Genomic DNA, 13,508 nt, shown 5'->3' with positions numbered 1-13,508 from the left:
GACTTGTTTCTACATTTAAAACACTTCTGTGTTGTCTACAAAACATGTAATGGTGGTTTTTTTTGGTCAAATGTTTGCATAGATTTTGCTATCTATCTCCAAGTCACGTTCTGGCTGCCTCAGGGAATAATTAGTTTTGAGAGGCGGAGTTGTGAGGTTGGAGAGGAGATCTTGCCCCAAGTGGAGGAGTTCAAGTACCTGGGAGTCTTGTTCACGAGTGAGGGAAGAGTGGATGGTGAGATCGACAGGCGGATCGGTGCGGCGTCTTCAGTAATGCGGACGCTGTATCGATCCGTTGTGGTGAAGAAGGAGCTGAGCCAGAAGGCAAAGCTCTCAATTTACCGGTCGATCTAGGTTCCCATCCTCACCTATGGTCATGAACTTTGGGTTATGACCGAAAGGACAAGATCACGGGTACAAGCGACCGAAATGAGTTTCCTCCGCCGGGTGGCGGGTCTCTCCCTTAGAGATAGGGTGAGAAGCTCTGTCATCCGGGAGGAACTCAAAGTAAAGCCGCTGCTCCTCCACATGGAGAGGAGCCAGATGAGGTGGTTCGGGCATCAGGTCAGGATGCCACCCGAAGGCCTCCCTAGGGAGGTGTTTAGGGCACGTCCGACCAGTAGGAGGCCACGGGGAAGACCCAGGACACGTTGGGAAGACTATGTCTCTCGGCTGGCTTGGGAACGCCTCGGGATCCCCCGGGAGGAGCTAGACGAAGTGGCTGAGGAGAGGGAAGTCTGGGCTTCCCTGCTTAGGCTTTGGATAAGCGGAAGAAAATTGATGGATGGATGGAGTTGTGAGATGCAAATGAACCCCTCCTCACCACACATTCAGTCCCTGCCCTGGCAACCTTGTTTTGTCATTGTTATTTATTTTTTTTGTGGCTATTTTATGGACATCAGTGACCACCTCCAGCTGTTTGTTTTGAGTGACTTTCACCACAACACAACATCCAAGATGATACGGCGGCACCTGCGGCTCACCGTGGTTTGTGAGAAGGACAGAAAGGAAGAAAGCCCGGGTGCAAATCTGGTACTATACACTGGCAAAGAATAGACTTTACCTCTCCAACGCTAGAAAATCCTGGACATGCACACTGTTCCATAACATGTTAACACTTTCAGTACTCCTGCTTTGAACACTTGTAAACAATAGAGGCTCAATTCAGTAAGCTACGCTACGAGCTACATCGCTAACGTAATAGCGGCTTGTATTACTAACTGGTCCATTGCCAAAGACAGTAGTGAGCCAACTAAAAGTAGTTTTTAGGAGAACCGTTCTTTATTTTGCCGGAGGACAACGACACTGTTGTTTTGCAATGAAAGGCTAAGCTAGCTACACAACAAATCGCATTGCTACCGTATCATTCACACATTTCGCGTTAGTTTTTACCGTTTCATTGTCTCCTTCAGTGGCATAAATAGTAGGCATAGCCAAGGTCTGTGGTCGAAGTAGGACTCTTCATTGCACACACTCGAAGCAACGTCTTCACAGACTAAGGCACATTGCCACAAATCATAAAAAGTTATAAGTAAGGCACTTTTTTCTTCAGATGAGGCTGAATGTTTTTGTAGTGACTTTTAAATAAAACCAACAACAGAGCATTTTCTTCTTTGGGTTTCATCGTGGAAATGTTGTTGTAGCACAGCCAGTTTTACATAAATGTAAAATAGCTGACTCACGCAGGGATGTTTGGGTAAAGGTCTACCGCTGACGTCACAGGTCAGGAAATGTCACAAAACAAAGCAAATCCAAATGGATTGTTTGGAGAAAGTATGAAGGAAGGCAATATTATGAATTGAATGAATTACCTCATATTATGTTCAACATATGGTGAATGTTTATATTCAACTTGGAGAAAGCGAACCACCGGGTTTAAGTAAACAATGGTTGAGCACATCATACATTAAGTAGCCTTAGTTGGACAATCGCATGTGGACTGGAATTAGCTCTCTCACGAGAAGAAGCAATAAAACCAGGCTTCGTAATGTAAAAGTGATAGCTCTATCCTAGAGGAGAGACTCCATGTTTATCTTAAATGTCAACCTACAAGTTATGGTATACATCTGTTGTCATTATAATAATAATAATGGATTAGATTCATATGGCGTTTTTTTCTAGACACTCAAAGTGCTTCACAGAGAAGTGAGAAGCCATCATTCATTCACACCTGCTGGTGGTGGTAAGCTACTCTCATTGCCACAGCTGCCCTGGGGAAGACTGACGGAAGCGTGGCTGCCAGTACGGCCACTCCGACCACCACCCATCATTCATCATTCATTCACCAGTGTGAGCGGCACTGGGGGCAAGGGTGAAGTGTCCTGCCCAAGGACACAACGGCAGCAATTTGGTTGTCAAGAGGCTGGGAGCGAACCTGCAGATCCCAAATACACAACAGCAGAGAAGTTGGTTTTGCACAGTAGGGCCCCTTTAGAGTCCCTAAAATGCAGCCTTGTAAACAAATAATTGGAGAGCAAGTCTGTAACCCCCAAAGTTTGACCCAATAAATTGGATTGACTTGGAGTTTCTCACACAATGCTCATTGCACTCAACAAATCCCACACTGTAACTTCGGGGCATCAGATGAGCTTGAAGACTAAATGAATCTGTGAAACACTTGAGCTGAGGTAACTCACCAGAGTCTTGATCCACTCCTGAAGACCACCCAAGACAGCAACAGGCTTGGATGCTTGACCCCTAAATTGAGATCTCCCGGCGTCGTTACTCTGACTGGACAGGTTTTCCCCAATCCTGGAGCTGCAAAGAAAGACCACAAGCAAACTTGTCATAAAGTCTGTCTCCTCATTCACTGGAGGTTTGCGGGAAACACACAAAAGCAGCGGTGCCCAAGGCCCGGAAGCATTGAACGGTTCTACGGACAGTGATGTTTGTGTTAGGAACCCGTGAAGGTTGGCTTGCCTGGTTCTGTTTATTTTGGCACAGGGTCACGCTTGGAAATAGCCATACAGTATGAAGCTTTATGACACTTTGGGGAAGGTTTACCTTTTTAATTTATGCCCAAGTCTTCTTGGATTACCTCCCAGGACGTATTTTTTGAGTTGGGGGTGAGACATTGGTCCAAGTATAGTGACACTGAAGAAGAGAGGGTCAAGTCTTGCACTCGGCGGGATGCCACTTCTCCAGTGGCAAGTGAATAACTCTAAGTCAATGTATGGAATACTTTAGGATTATTATAAGAACAATGTACAAAAGCCAAAAGCAGTGAAGTTGTCAGGTTGTGTAAATGGTAAATAAAAACAGAATATAATCATTTGCAAAGCCTTTTCAACTTATTGTTTGCAAATATTAGCTCATTTGGAATTTGATGCCTGCAACATGTTTCAATAAAACTTGCACAAGTTGAGGAATGCTCGTCAAAGACTTATTTGGAACATCCCACAGGTGAACAGGCTAATTGGGAACAGGTGGGTGCCATGATTGGGTATAAAAGCAGCTTCCATGAAATGCTCAGTCATTCACAAACAAGGACGGGGCGAGGGTCACCACTTTGTCAACAAATGCCTGAGCAAATTGTTTAAGAACAACATTTCTCAACCAGCTATTGCAAGGAATTTAGGGATTTCAACATCTACGCTCCGTAATATCATCAAAAGGTTCAGAGAATCTGGAGAAATCACTGCACGTAAGCCATCAGTGTGTAAAGGATATCACCACATGGGCTCAGGAACACTTCAGAAAACCACTGTCAGTAACTACATTTGGTCGCTACATCTGTAAGTGCAAGTTAAAACTCTCCTATGCAAGGCGAAAACCGTTTATCAACAACACCCAGAAACGCCGTCGGCTTCGCTGGGACCGAGCTCATCTAAGATGGACTGATGCAAAGTGGAAAAGTGTTCTGTGGTCTGACGAGTCCACGTTTCTAATTGTTTTTGGAAACTGTGGACGTCGTGTCCTCCGGACCAAAGAGGAAAAGAACCATCCGGACTGTTCTAGGGTGAAAGTGTAAAAGGCAGCATGTGTGATGGTATGGGGGTGTATTAGTGCCCAAGACATGGGTAACTTACACATCTGTGAAGACACCATTAATGCTGAAAGGTACATACAGGTTTTGGAGCAACATATGTTGCCATCCAAGCAACGTTACCATGGACGCCCCTGCTTATTTCAGCAAGACAATGCCAAGCCAGGTGTGACAACAGCGTGGCTTCATAAAAAAAGAGTGCGGGTACTAGACTGGCCTGTGTGAAGGCTAAAATATGAGAAGGGAGACTGTTGAACAACTTAAGCTGTACATCAAGCAAGAATGGGAAAGAATTCCACTTCAAAAATGTGTCTCCTCAGTTCCCAAACCTTTACTGAGTGTTGTTAAAAGGAAAAGCCATGTAACACAGTGCTAAAAATGCCTTTTTTTGCAATGTGTTGCTGCCATTAAATTCAAAGTTCATGTTATTTGCAAAAAACAACAAAGTTTCTCAGTGTGAACATGAAATATCTTGTCTTTGCAGTCTATTCAATTGAATATAAGTTGAAAAGGATTTGTTGTATTCTCTTTTTATCTACCATTTACACAACGTGACAACTTCACTGCTTTTGGGGTTTGTAGATCACATGTTCTTTGATATGTCCAACACAGCCTTGATTTGAACTTCCGAAATGCATTCTTTGAATTCCTGGATTTGAAGCTGAGGTAAATTCTCACAAGACGTTTCCAGCGATTAAAGACAAATGATTTATTATTGCTAGTGTTTGTTTACAGTAAACATGAGGCAAATATTGAGGTAATGTTTGAACATTGAACACAAGACTGAAACGTCTTGGTCGCATAGTGATGCGGGTGTGGTTCTCCCAAGGATGCAGACGGCTTCGGACACAGCTTGCAGGTAGGAAAATGATTTATTTTAAATATAAATCATATGATGGATAAACAAAAAACATGCATGTAGCACAAAAGGCAAAACAAAAGGACTAGCGTGGGAGCTAGCAGGAAAAAATAGCATAGCGTGAAAAGCTAGCAGAATCAAAATAGTCGTTAACAGTTGTATGGGAACAAACTACGAAGCCAGACAGAGTGAGGCCAGAGCAAAGACTAAATAGCCCTCTGATTAGCGCCCGGGCAACAGGTGCGCGTCCCGAACACTAACCAGAGGCAGGTGCGCACAATCTGCCGTCATGGCAACAGAAACAAACTAAACTCAAGGTGCTGAAAACACGTGTGACGAGAAACATAAACAAACTATGATCCGTGCAGCAGATCGTAACAGTACCCCCCCCTTAAAGGACAGATTCCAGACACGAAATAAAACTAGAACCCAAAAAACAAGAAACAGTTCGAGAGTCAAGGGAGGGTGGAGGGAGGATTTGGTGGTGGGTCGCCAGGCCACGTGTCCCCGAATCCACCGGGGAAGAGTCAGGTGGCGGCGGCGAGTGGAACGCCGCTGCCGCAGGCGAGGCGGGCGACCACGGAAAGGCCACATTCGTGGCTGCCGAGAAGGTGGGCGTGAGTGGCGCCAGAAGTTCAGCACCCGGAGAGTTCTACGACTACGTCTCGGGTGTCGCTGCTGTTTGCGCCACTGGCGTCCATAAACAAACCTCCGAGAGCGCCGCTTGCGCAGCCAGACCACTCGAGGTCGCTGAGACGAAGACGAAGAGAGAGCAGACGTCGCCGTGGAAGCAGGAGGAGCCGACGTCGCCGTGGAGGCAGGAGGAGCCGACGTCGCCGTGGAGGCAGGAGGAGCCGACGTCGCCGTGGAGGCAGGTGCAGGTTCTGGTACCAGCCGTGGAGCAGGTGCAGGTTCTGGTACCAGCCGTGGAGCCGGCGCTGGTGTGGGTACCAGCCGTGGAGCCGGCGCTGGTGTGGGTACCAGCCGTGGAGCCGGCGCTGGTGTGGGTACCAGCCGTGGAGCCGGCGCTGGTGTGGGTACCAGCCTTGGAGCCGGCGCTGGTGTGGGAACCAGCCTTGGAGCCGGCGCTGGTGTGGGAACCAGCCTTGGAGCCGGCGCTGGTGTGGGAACCAGCCTTGGAGCCGGGACAGGGGTTGGTCTTGGAGTCGGTGCTGGTGTGAGAACCAGCCTTGGGGCCGGCGCTGGTGTGAGAACCAGCCTTGGAGCCGGCGCTGGTGTGGGAACCAGCCTTGGAGCCGGCGCTGGTGTGGGAACCAGCCTTGGAGCCGGCGCTGGTGTGGGAACCAGCTGAGGAACTTGGCATGGTGGAGCTTGGCGTGGTGGAGGTACTGGAGACGAAGCTTGGTGTGTCAGCCGAGGTGCAGGAACAGGTACTAGCCGAGGTGCAGCTGGAGGTGGCCTAGCTGGTGGTTGTGGCTTAGCAGGACGAAGGACTGGTGGCGGTGGCCGTGCAGGAGGTTGCGTTTTAGCACGCCGAAAGTCTGGTGGCGGTGGCCTTGCAGGAGGTTGCGGTTTAGCACGCCGAAAGTCTGGTGGCGGTGGCCGTGCAGGGGGTTGCGGCTTAGCACGCCGAAAAACTGGTGGCGGTGGTCGTGCAGGAGGTTGCCGCTTAGCACGGCAAAAAACTGGTGGCGGTGGCCGTGCAGGGAGTTGCGGCTTAGCACGCCGAAAAACTGGTGGCGGTGGCCGTGCAGGAGGTTGCGGCTTAGCACGCCGAAAAACTGGTGGCGGTGGCCGTGCAGGAGGTTGCGGCTTAGCACGCCGAAGTTGTGCCACCGCACTAGCACAGTTCCCAGTACTAGCCCCCCCCTCAAGACGCGGATACCAGACGCGCTCTTTGCGGTTTGGAACTACCTTCAAGGGTGGTAGGGGGGAGGTATGGAGGGGGGTATACTCTTCTTCAAATTGTCCAAATTGACTATTATCATCCCCCACTTGAGATTGGGTGGGAGCACAGGGGGAAAAAATATGTGTAGTGGGCGGAGCAATAGTCACTGGGGGCGGAACCAAAATAACTGGAGGTGGAGTCTGAAAATCAGAATGTGACTGACTAGACTTACACTTAATAAAAATGTCCTGATAATGTCTTATCTTAGAATGAAAGTCATTTGGTATTGGCTGACAGAAAGAATTAGAAGATGGGAAAAAAAAAATCTTGCTCAATGACGTCATCGGAAGTGGGCGGAGTTACCTCTTCGGGGGGCGCCAATGAAATGACGTCATTGTTGCAATTGTCCATGTGACTGACAGCCCAATCGGAAAACTGTTTGGCGAAGTGGTCGATTGGGTTGCCAAACATCTGAGGAGGGGAAGTTTGAGCTGCATGTAGCTTGCTTCGGTCCGGGGGAGGAGTTTGCAGGAGCGGCGCGTCTTGGCGGCGAGGGAAAGACCTCATGGCCGGCTTCCGTCTTTGACGGCGCGCACGGTACTGCGGTGTAGCGGCGATGTCTTCCGACCAGAGGGAATCGATGGGGATAAGAGAGCCTCCAGGTCCCCACATGAGATTCGACCTCTCCTCCGTCGAATAGCGAAGCGTCTCGGCTTCCATCGCTCGCAACACCATGAGCGTACCTTCGTCCAACTCCTCGTTAGCCAGCGCGGGAGAATTGTTTTCTGCTGGCTTCGTACTGAAACGTCTTGGTCGCATAGTGATGCGGGTGTGGTTCTCCCAAGGATGCAGACGGCTTCGGACACAGCTTGCAGGTAGGAAAATGATTTATTTTAAATATAAATCATATGATGGATAAACAAAAAACATGCATGTAGCACAAAAGGCAAAACAAAAGGACTAGCGTGGGAGCTAGCAGGAAAAAATAGCATAGCGTGAAAAGCTAGCAGAATCAAAATAGTCGTTAACAGTTGTATGGGAACAAACTACGAAGCCAGACAGAGTGAGGCCAGAGCAAAGACTAAATAGCCCTCTGATTAGCGCCCGGGCAACAGGTGCGCGTCCCGAACACTAACCAGAGGCAGGTGCGCACAATCTGCCGTCATGGCAACAGAAACAAACTAAACTCAAGGTGCTGAAAACACGTGTGACGAGAAACATAAACAAACTATGATCCGTGCAGCGGATCGTAACAAAGACTGTCCAATCCATCAATACAACTACTCATTCCAAACAAACTTCTGATCTCAAAGTACATTTAGAAGTAACTAAAGCTGGCATGTAGTTTTGGGGTAGGGTCTAGGATGCTTCATAGCCTCCCTTTTCAAGAACTCCTGGCTTGTTTAGGGTCAAAGATCATGCGAGTAAACGTATCCCCCCAGGGGGAAAAAGTACAGGCTTAGGTTCCACTCGAGTGTCTCTGAAAGTCTTTATTGCTTCTCAAAAAAAGCTTGACTCCCATTTGCAGTGTCGGGCTGTGACCTGGCTGGACCACCACAAGTCTTCTTAGAAATAAGTAAGTATATTCACAAGATTCTTACGTTTGATGTGGTTTTCTATGGTTTCCTAACTTGAACTGCACTTTTAAAAAGTGCCATGTCAGGGTTAGACAAACATCTACCATGAATTGATTAACGTGGACCCCGACTTAAACAAGTTGAACAACTTATTGGGGTGTTACCATTTAGTGGTCAATTGTACAGAATATGTACTGTACTGTGCAATCTACTAATAAAAGTTTCAATCAATCAATCCACTTCAGAGTGTGTACTCTAAGCTAATGACACAACAATGTGTAACGATTAATACACAACTAGTGTCCTGACGACATGCATTTACACTGAATGTTTCGCTCTATGATCACTAATGTTGACCATTGTGTTTCACTAAATGTACTTTAGTCAGAATCTGTCCACGCAGCAGTTCTTCTAAGTGATACTTTAACATTTCTTAAACAAAATAAGTCCATAAACCCATTATTCATAAACTGCAAGAGCCTGGTCAGGTTAATCACCACACCTGTGCACCAAAATGTACAAAACTTCACCATCAAGTTCATTAAATTATGTCAACACAAAAGTAAATAAAAAGTCATAATAATATATAATGTAATAATGTATCCAAAAATCACATTACAGTCATGATACAACGCAAGTTCATTAAAGTATATTCACAACAAATGTTTAAAAAAATCGTAATATGTGTAACATAAGTAATGTATGTAAAAATCTCAATTATAATTATTGTACAAGGTAAGGTCAATAAATTATCTGAACAAAAACAAATTTTTAAATCTAAATTTGTATCACATAAATAATGTATCTAAAAATCTACATTGTATTCATGATACAATGCAAGTTAATGAAATGATATTAACAACAAAAAAATAATAAATACAATCATAATATTGTTTAACGTAATTGTAATATCCAAAAATGTCAATTATATTCATGATACAAGGCAAGCTCATTCAATTGTATTAACAAAAAAAATGTATTAAAAAATATCATAATATTGTGTAAGGTAAGTAATGTATCCAAAAATTAAAATAATGTTTGTGATACAAAGGAAGCTCATTATTGTGTAAATTAAGTAATGTATCCAAAAAGTGTAATTATATTCATGATACAAGTCAAGTTCATTAAATTATATTAACACAAAAATGAATAAAAACAATCATAATATTGTGTAACGTAAGTAATGTATCCAAAAATGTAAATAATATTTGTGATACAAAGGAAGCTCATTGAATTATATTTAAAAAAAAATTATGAATATAATCATATTATTGTGTAACTTAAGTAATGTATCCAAAAATTTTAATTATATTCATGATAAGAGGAAACTCATTGAATTATATTAACAACAATACATTAACAATTAATAATAGAATATAATATAAATATTTTATCAAAAATCAAAGTTACATTCATGATACAAGGCAAGTTCATTAAATTATATTAACACAAAAATGAATAAAAACAATCATAATATTGTGTAACGTGAGTAATGTATCCAAAAATTAAAATAATATTCGTGATAGAAAGGAAGCTCATTAAATTATAATACAAAAAATAAATAAATACAATCATTATATGGTGTAACTTAAGTAATGTATCCAAAAAATTTAATTATATTCATGATACGAGGAAAGCTGATTGAATTATATTATCAAAAATACATTAAAATAATAATAATGAAAAATGTAAGTAATGTATCGAAAAAATCTATTAAAATGTTGTTGTTTTTTTTAAATCATAATATTGTGTAACGTAAGTAATATATACAACAAATATAATAGTATTGTGATACAAAGGTAACTAATTAAATTATAATAACAAATATACATTAAAAAATAATAATGTATAACATAAGTAATGCATCAAAAAATCTAAATTACATTCTTGATACAAGGCTTGTTCATTAAATTATATTAACAAAACAATTCATAAAAACAATCATAATATTGTGTAACTTAAGTAATGTATCCAAAACTTACAATAATATTTGTGATACAAAGGAAGCTCATTGAATTATATTAACAACAACAAAAAGTATCATAGTGTGTATAACATAAGTGATATATCTAACTATCACAATCACATTCATTTAATTAAAACAGTGCATCAAAAATAGTATCCCTAAAATGGATTAAAATTAAAATGTACACTTTTTTTTCTTATTTATTCCAGCCATCAATTTCCTACCATTTGTCCCTATTAATAAAGCAAAATATTTGGCCAAATACAGCGTGGACAAATGAGTCAAAGCCACGAGCTTGATGGTTTTATGAGTTATGTGAGCAACTGGCTGCAAAAAGTGATACTTGCAAGAATGTGCAGAGGGCACGTCGACTATGTGATGACCACAAGACTTTTTTTTACACTTCCTGATGGCGCTACTCACACCATTTGAATACAATGTTGTCATTCTAACACGCTGCCAGAGAGTGGCAGGAGTCAGCATCCAATGAATGTTGCACGCTCCACTTTAGTGAATATGAAACTGAATATTAAGTCTTAATATGCATGCACTGATGTTGACTACTGTACATTTAACTGTACGTCTTTGTTTACACGGCAGCTGTTCCAGCTGGGCATCTGAGTCAAGATGTTCAAGATACGCAGAGTTAAAAATGTGGAGCCCACTGCTCCAGGCCAGGGTAAGCATTTGTTTCTTCTTTTTACTGACGTGATCATTTATTCATTTAAGGGCCTGATTTACTAAAGCTTGGTGGCGCGTGCTAAAACATGTGCAAACTTGACAGCACGGGCAAAGTTGAATGTTGAACATAGCCATAGCACACATAAACAAGTTACATAGAATCAACAAAACTTGCAACAGAGGGAAGGGAGTGGGGGCTACGAGGGCTGGCTGCAGCTGTATAAGTGCTAGTCAGTCATCCATCGCCCCTAAGGGATTCAAGCGGTAATTGGTGTTTTTTGTAAATTATGATTTAGTGTCTTCTTCTTTTTAATGTCCTTTGTTCTTTCATTTATTATTCATATTATTAACATATCTGAACATGTGCAAAGTGGATTCCGTCCGTTAAGTGAGCGGAATAAGGCGTGCAATCTGTCCTCGTAAAAATGCAAAATATATGCTGATCACCACCTACTCAGTGGCCTAGTGGTTAGAGTGTCCGCCCTGAGATCAGTAGGTTGTGAGTTCAAACCCCGGCCGAGTCATATCAAAGACAATAAAAATGGGAGCCATTTCCTCCCTGCTTGGCACTCAGCATCAAGGGTTGGAATTGGGGGTTAAATCACCAAAAATGGTTCTCGGGCGTGGCCACCGCTGCTGCTCACTGCTCCCCTCACCTCCCAAGAGGTGAACAAGGGGGATGGGTCATATGCAGAGGACACATTTCACCACACCTAGTGTGTGTGTGACAATCATTGGTACTTTAACTTTAATCAAAACGAATATACAAACCCTGTTTCCATATGAGTTGGGAAATTGTGTTAGATGCAAATATAAACGGAATATCTACGGTCCATAATATCATCAAAAGGTTCAGAGAATCTGGAGAAATCACTCCACGTAAGCGGCATGTACGGAAACCAACATTGAATGACCGTGACCTTCGATCCTTCAGACGGCACTGTATCAAAAACCGACATCAATCTCTAAAGGATATCACCACATGGGCTCAGGAACACTTCAGAAAACCACTGTCACTAAATACATTTGGTCGCTACATTTGTAAGTGCAAGTTAAAGCTCTACTATGCAAAGCGAAAGCCATTTATCAACAACACCCAGAAACGCCGCCGGTTCTCTGGGCCCGAGATCATCTAAGATGGACTCATGTAAAGTGGAAAAGTGTTCTGTGGTCTGACGAGTCCACATTTCAAATTGTTTTTGGAAATATTCGACATCGTGTCATCCGGACCAAAGGGGAAGCGAACCATCCAGACTGTTATCGACGCAAAGTGTAAAAGGCAGCATGTGTGATGGTATGGGGGTGCATTAGTGCCCAAGACATGGGTAACTTACACATCTGTGAAGGCACCATTAATGCTGAAAGGTACATACAGCTTTTGGAACAACATATGTTGCCATCTAAGCGCCGTCTTTTTCATGGACGCCCCTGCTTATTTCAGTAAGACAATGCCAAGCCACATTCAGCACGTGTTACAACAGCGTGGCTTCGTAAAAAAAGAGTGCGGGTACTTTCCTGGCACGCCTGCAGTCCAGACCTGTCTCCCATCGAAAATGTGTGGCGCATTATGAAGCGTAAAATACGACAGCGGAGACCCCGGACTGTTGAACGACTGAAGCTCTACATAAAACAAGAATGGGAAAGAATTCCACTTTCAAATATAGAAATAGATAGAGTAAAAAAATATCCAGTCAAAGGCTGGACTCCAAGGAGGGGGTCCAGACTGAGGCCAAGGAGAAAAAAAACTCATAGCCATAGCACACATAAGCAAGTTACATAGAATCAACAAAACTTGCAACAGAGGGAAGGGAGTGGGGGCTACGAGAGCCGGCTGCAGCTGTATAAGCGCTAGTCAGTCGTCCAACGCCCTTAAGGGATTCAAGCAGTAATTGATGTGTTTTGTAAATGATGTTCTGGTGTCTTCCGGCGTTTTTAATGTCCTTCGTTCTTTTATGTATAATTCATATTGTTAACATATCTCCTGTATGAAAAAAGCTAATTTCTGCATCTTGAGTACTGTAAGTAGAGCCTCTCTGCCATGAGCGCACCTTTAGTGACTAAAAAAGTAAGAAAAAAAGCGGGTTTGGTTGACGATGCACTTTGGACCGCTTCTTAAAATGCCCATAAAAATTGTAAAGCTCTACTGCTTTGTTGAAAACAGCAAAAGCCGCAAGTAGGAGCATGAGAGTGAACGATGGAGTGTCTCCAGGGTGATGTCCCGTATAGTACATGCAAATACTCACTTAAGAAGGCGGTCTGCACCACTTTTGAATTGTGCATGCAGTCTTACTAGATCACACGCCCACTAATAGTACACACTAGGGTTGTACTGTATACCGGTACTAGTATGGTACCGGTATACTAGTATGGTACCGGTATACTAATGAATCATATTCAGTACTATACAGCCTCTAAAAAGTACCAGTTTACCCCCACCCTTATTTTTTAACAGACATGACGGCGCGTCGTCACGTGGTGACATTGCTGGTTTTAGGAGCAGAGGAGCATGTTGGGCAGCGCACACACACAGAGTACTTATAAGCAGACACAGTGTGTAGACAGAAAAGGGAGAATGGACGCATTTTGGTGTA

Source organism: Nerophis lumbriciformis, linkage group LG03 (assembly GCF_033978685.3).
Source record: "Nerophis lumbriciformis linkage group LG03, RoL_Nlum_v2.1, whole genome shotgun sequence".
Lineage (NCBI taxonomy): Eukaryota > Metazoa > Chordata > Actinopteri > Syngnathiformes > Syngnathidae > Nerophis > Nerophis lumbriciformis.
This window is presented reverse-complemented; position numbering follows the sequence as displayed.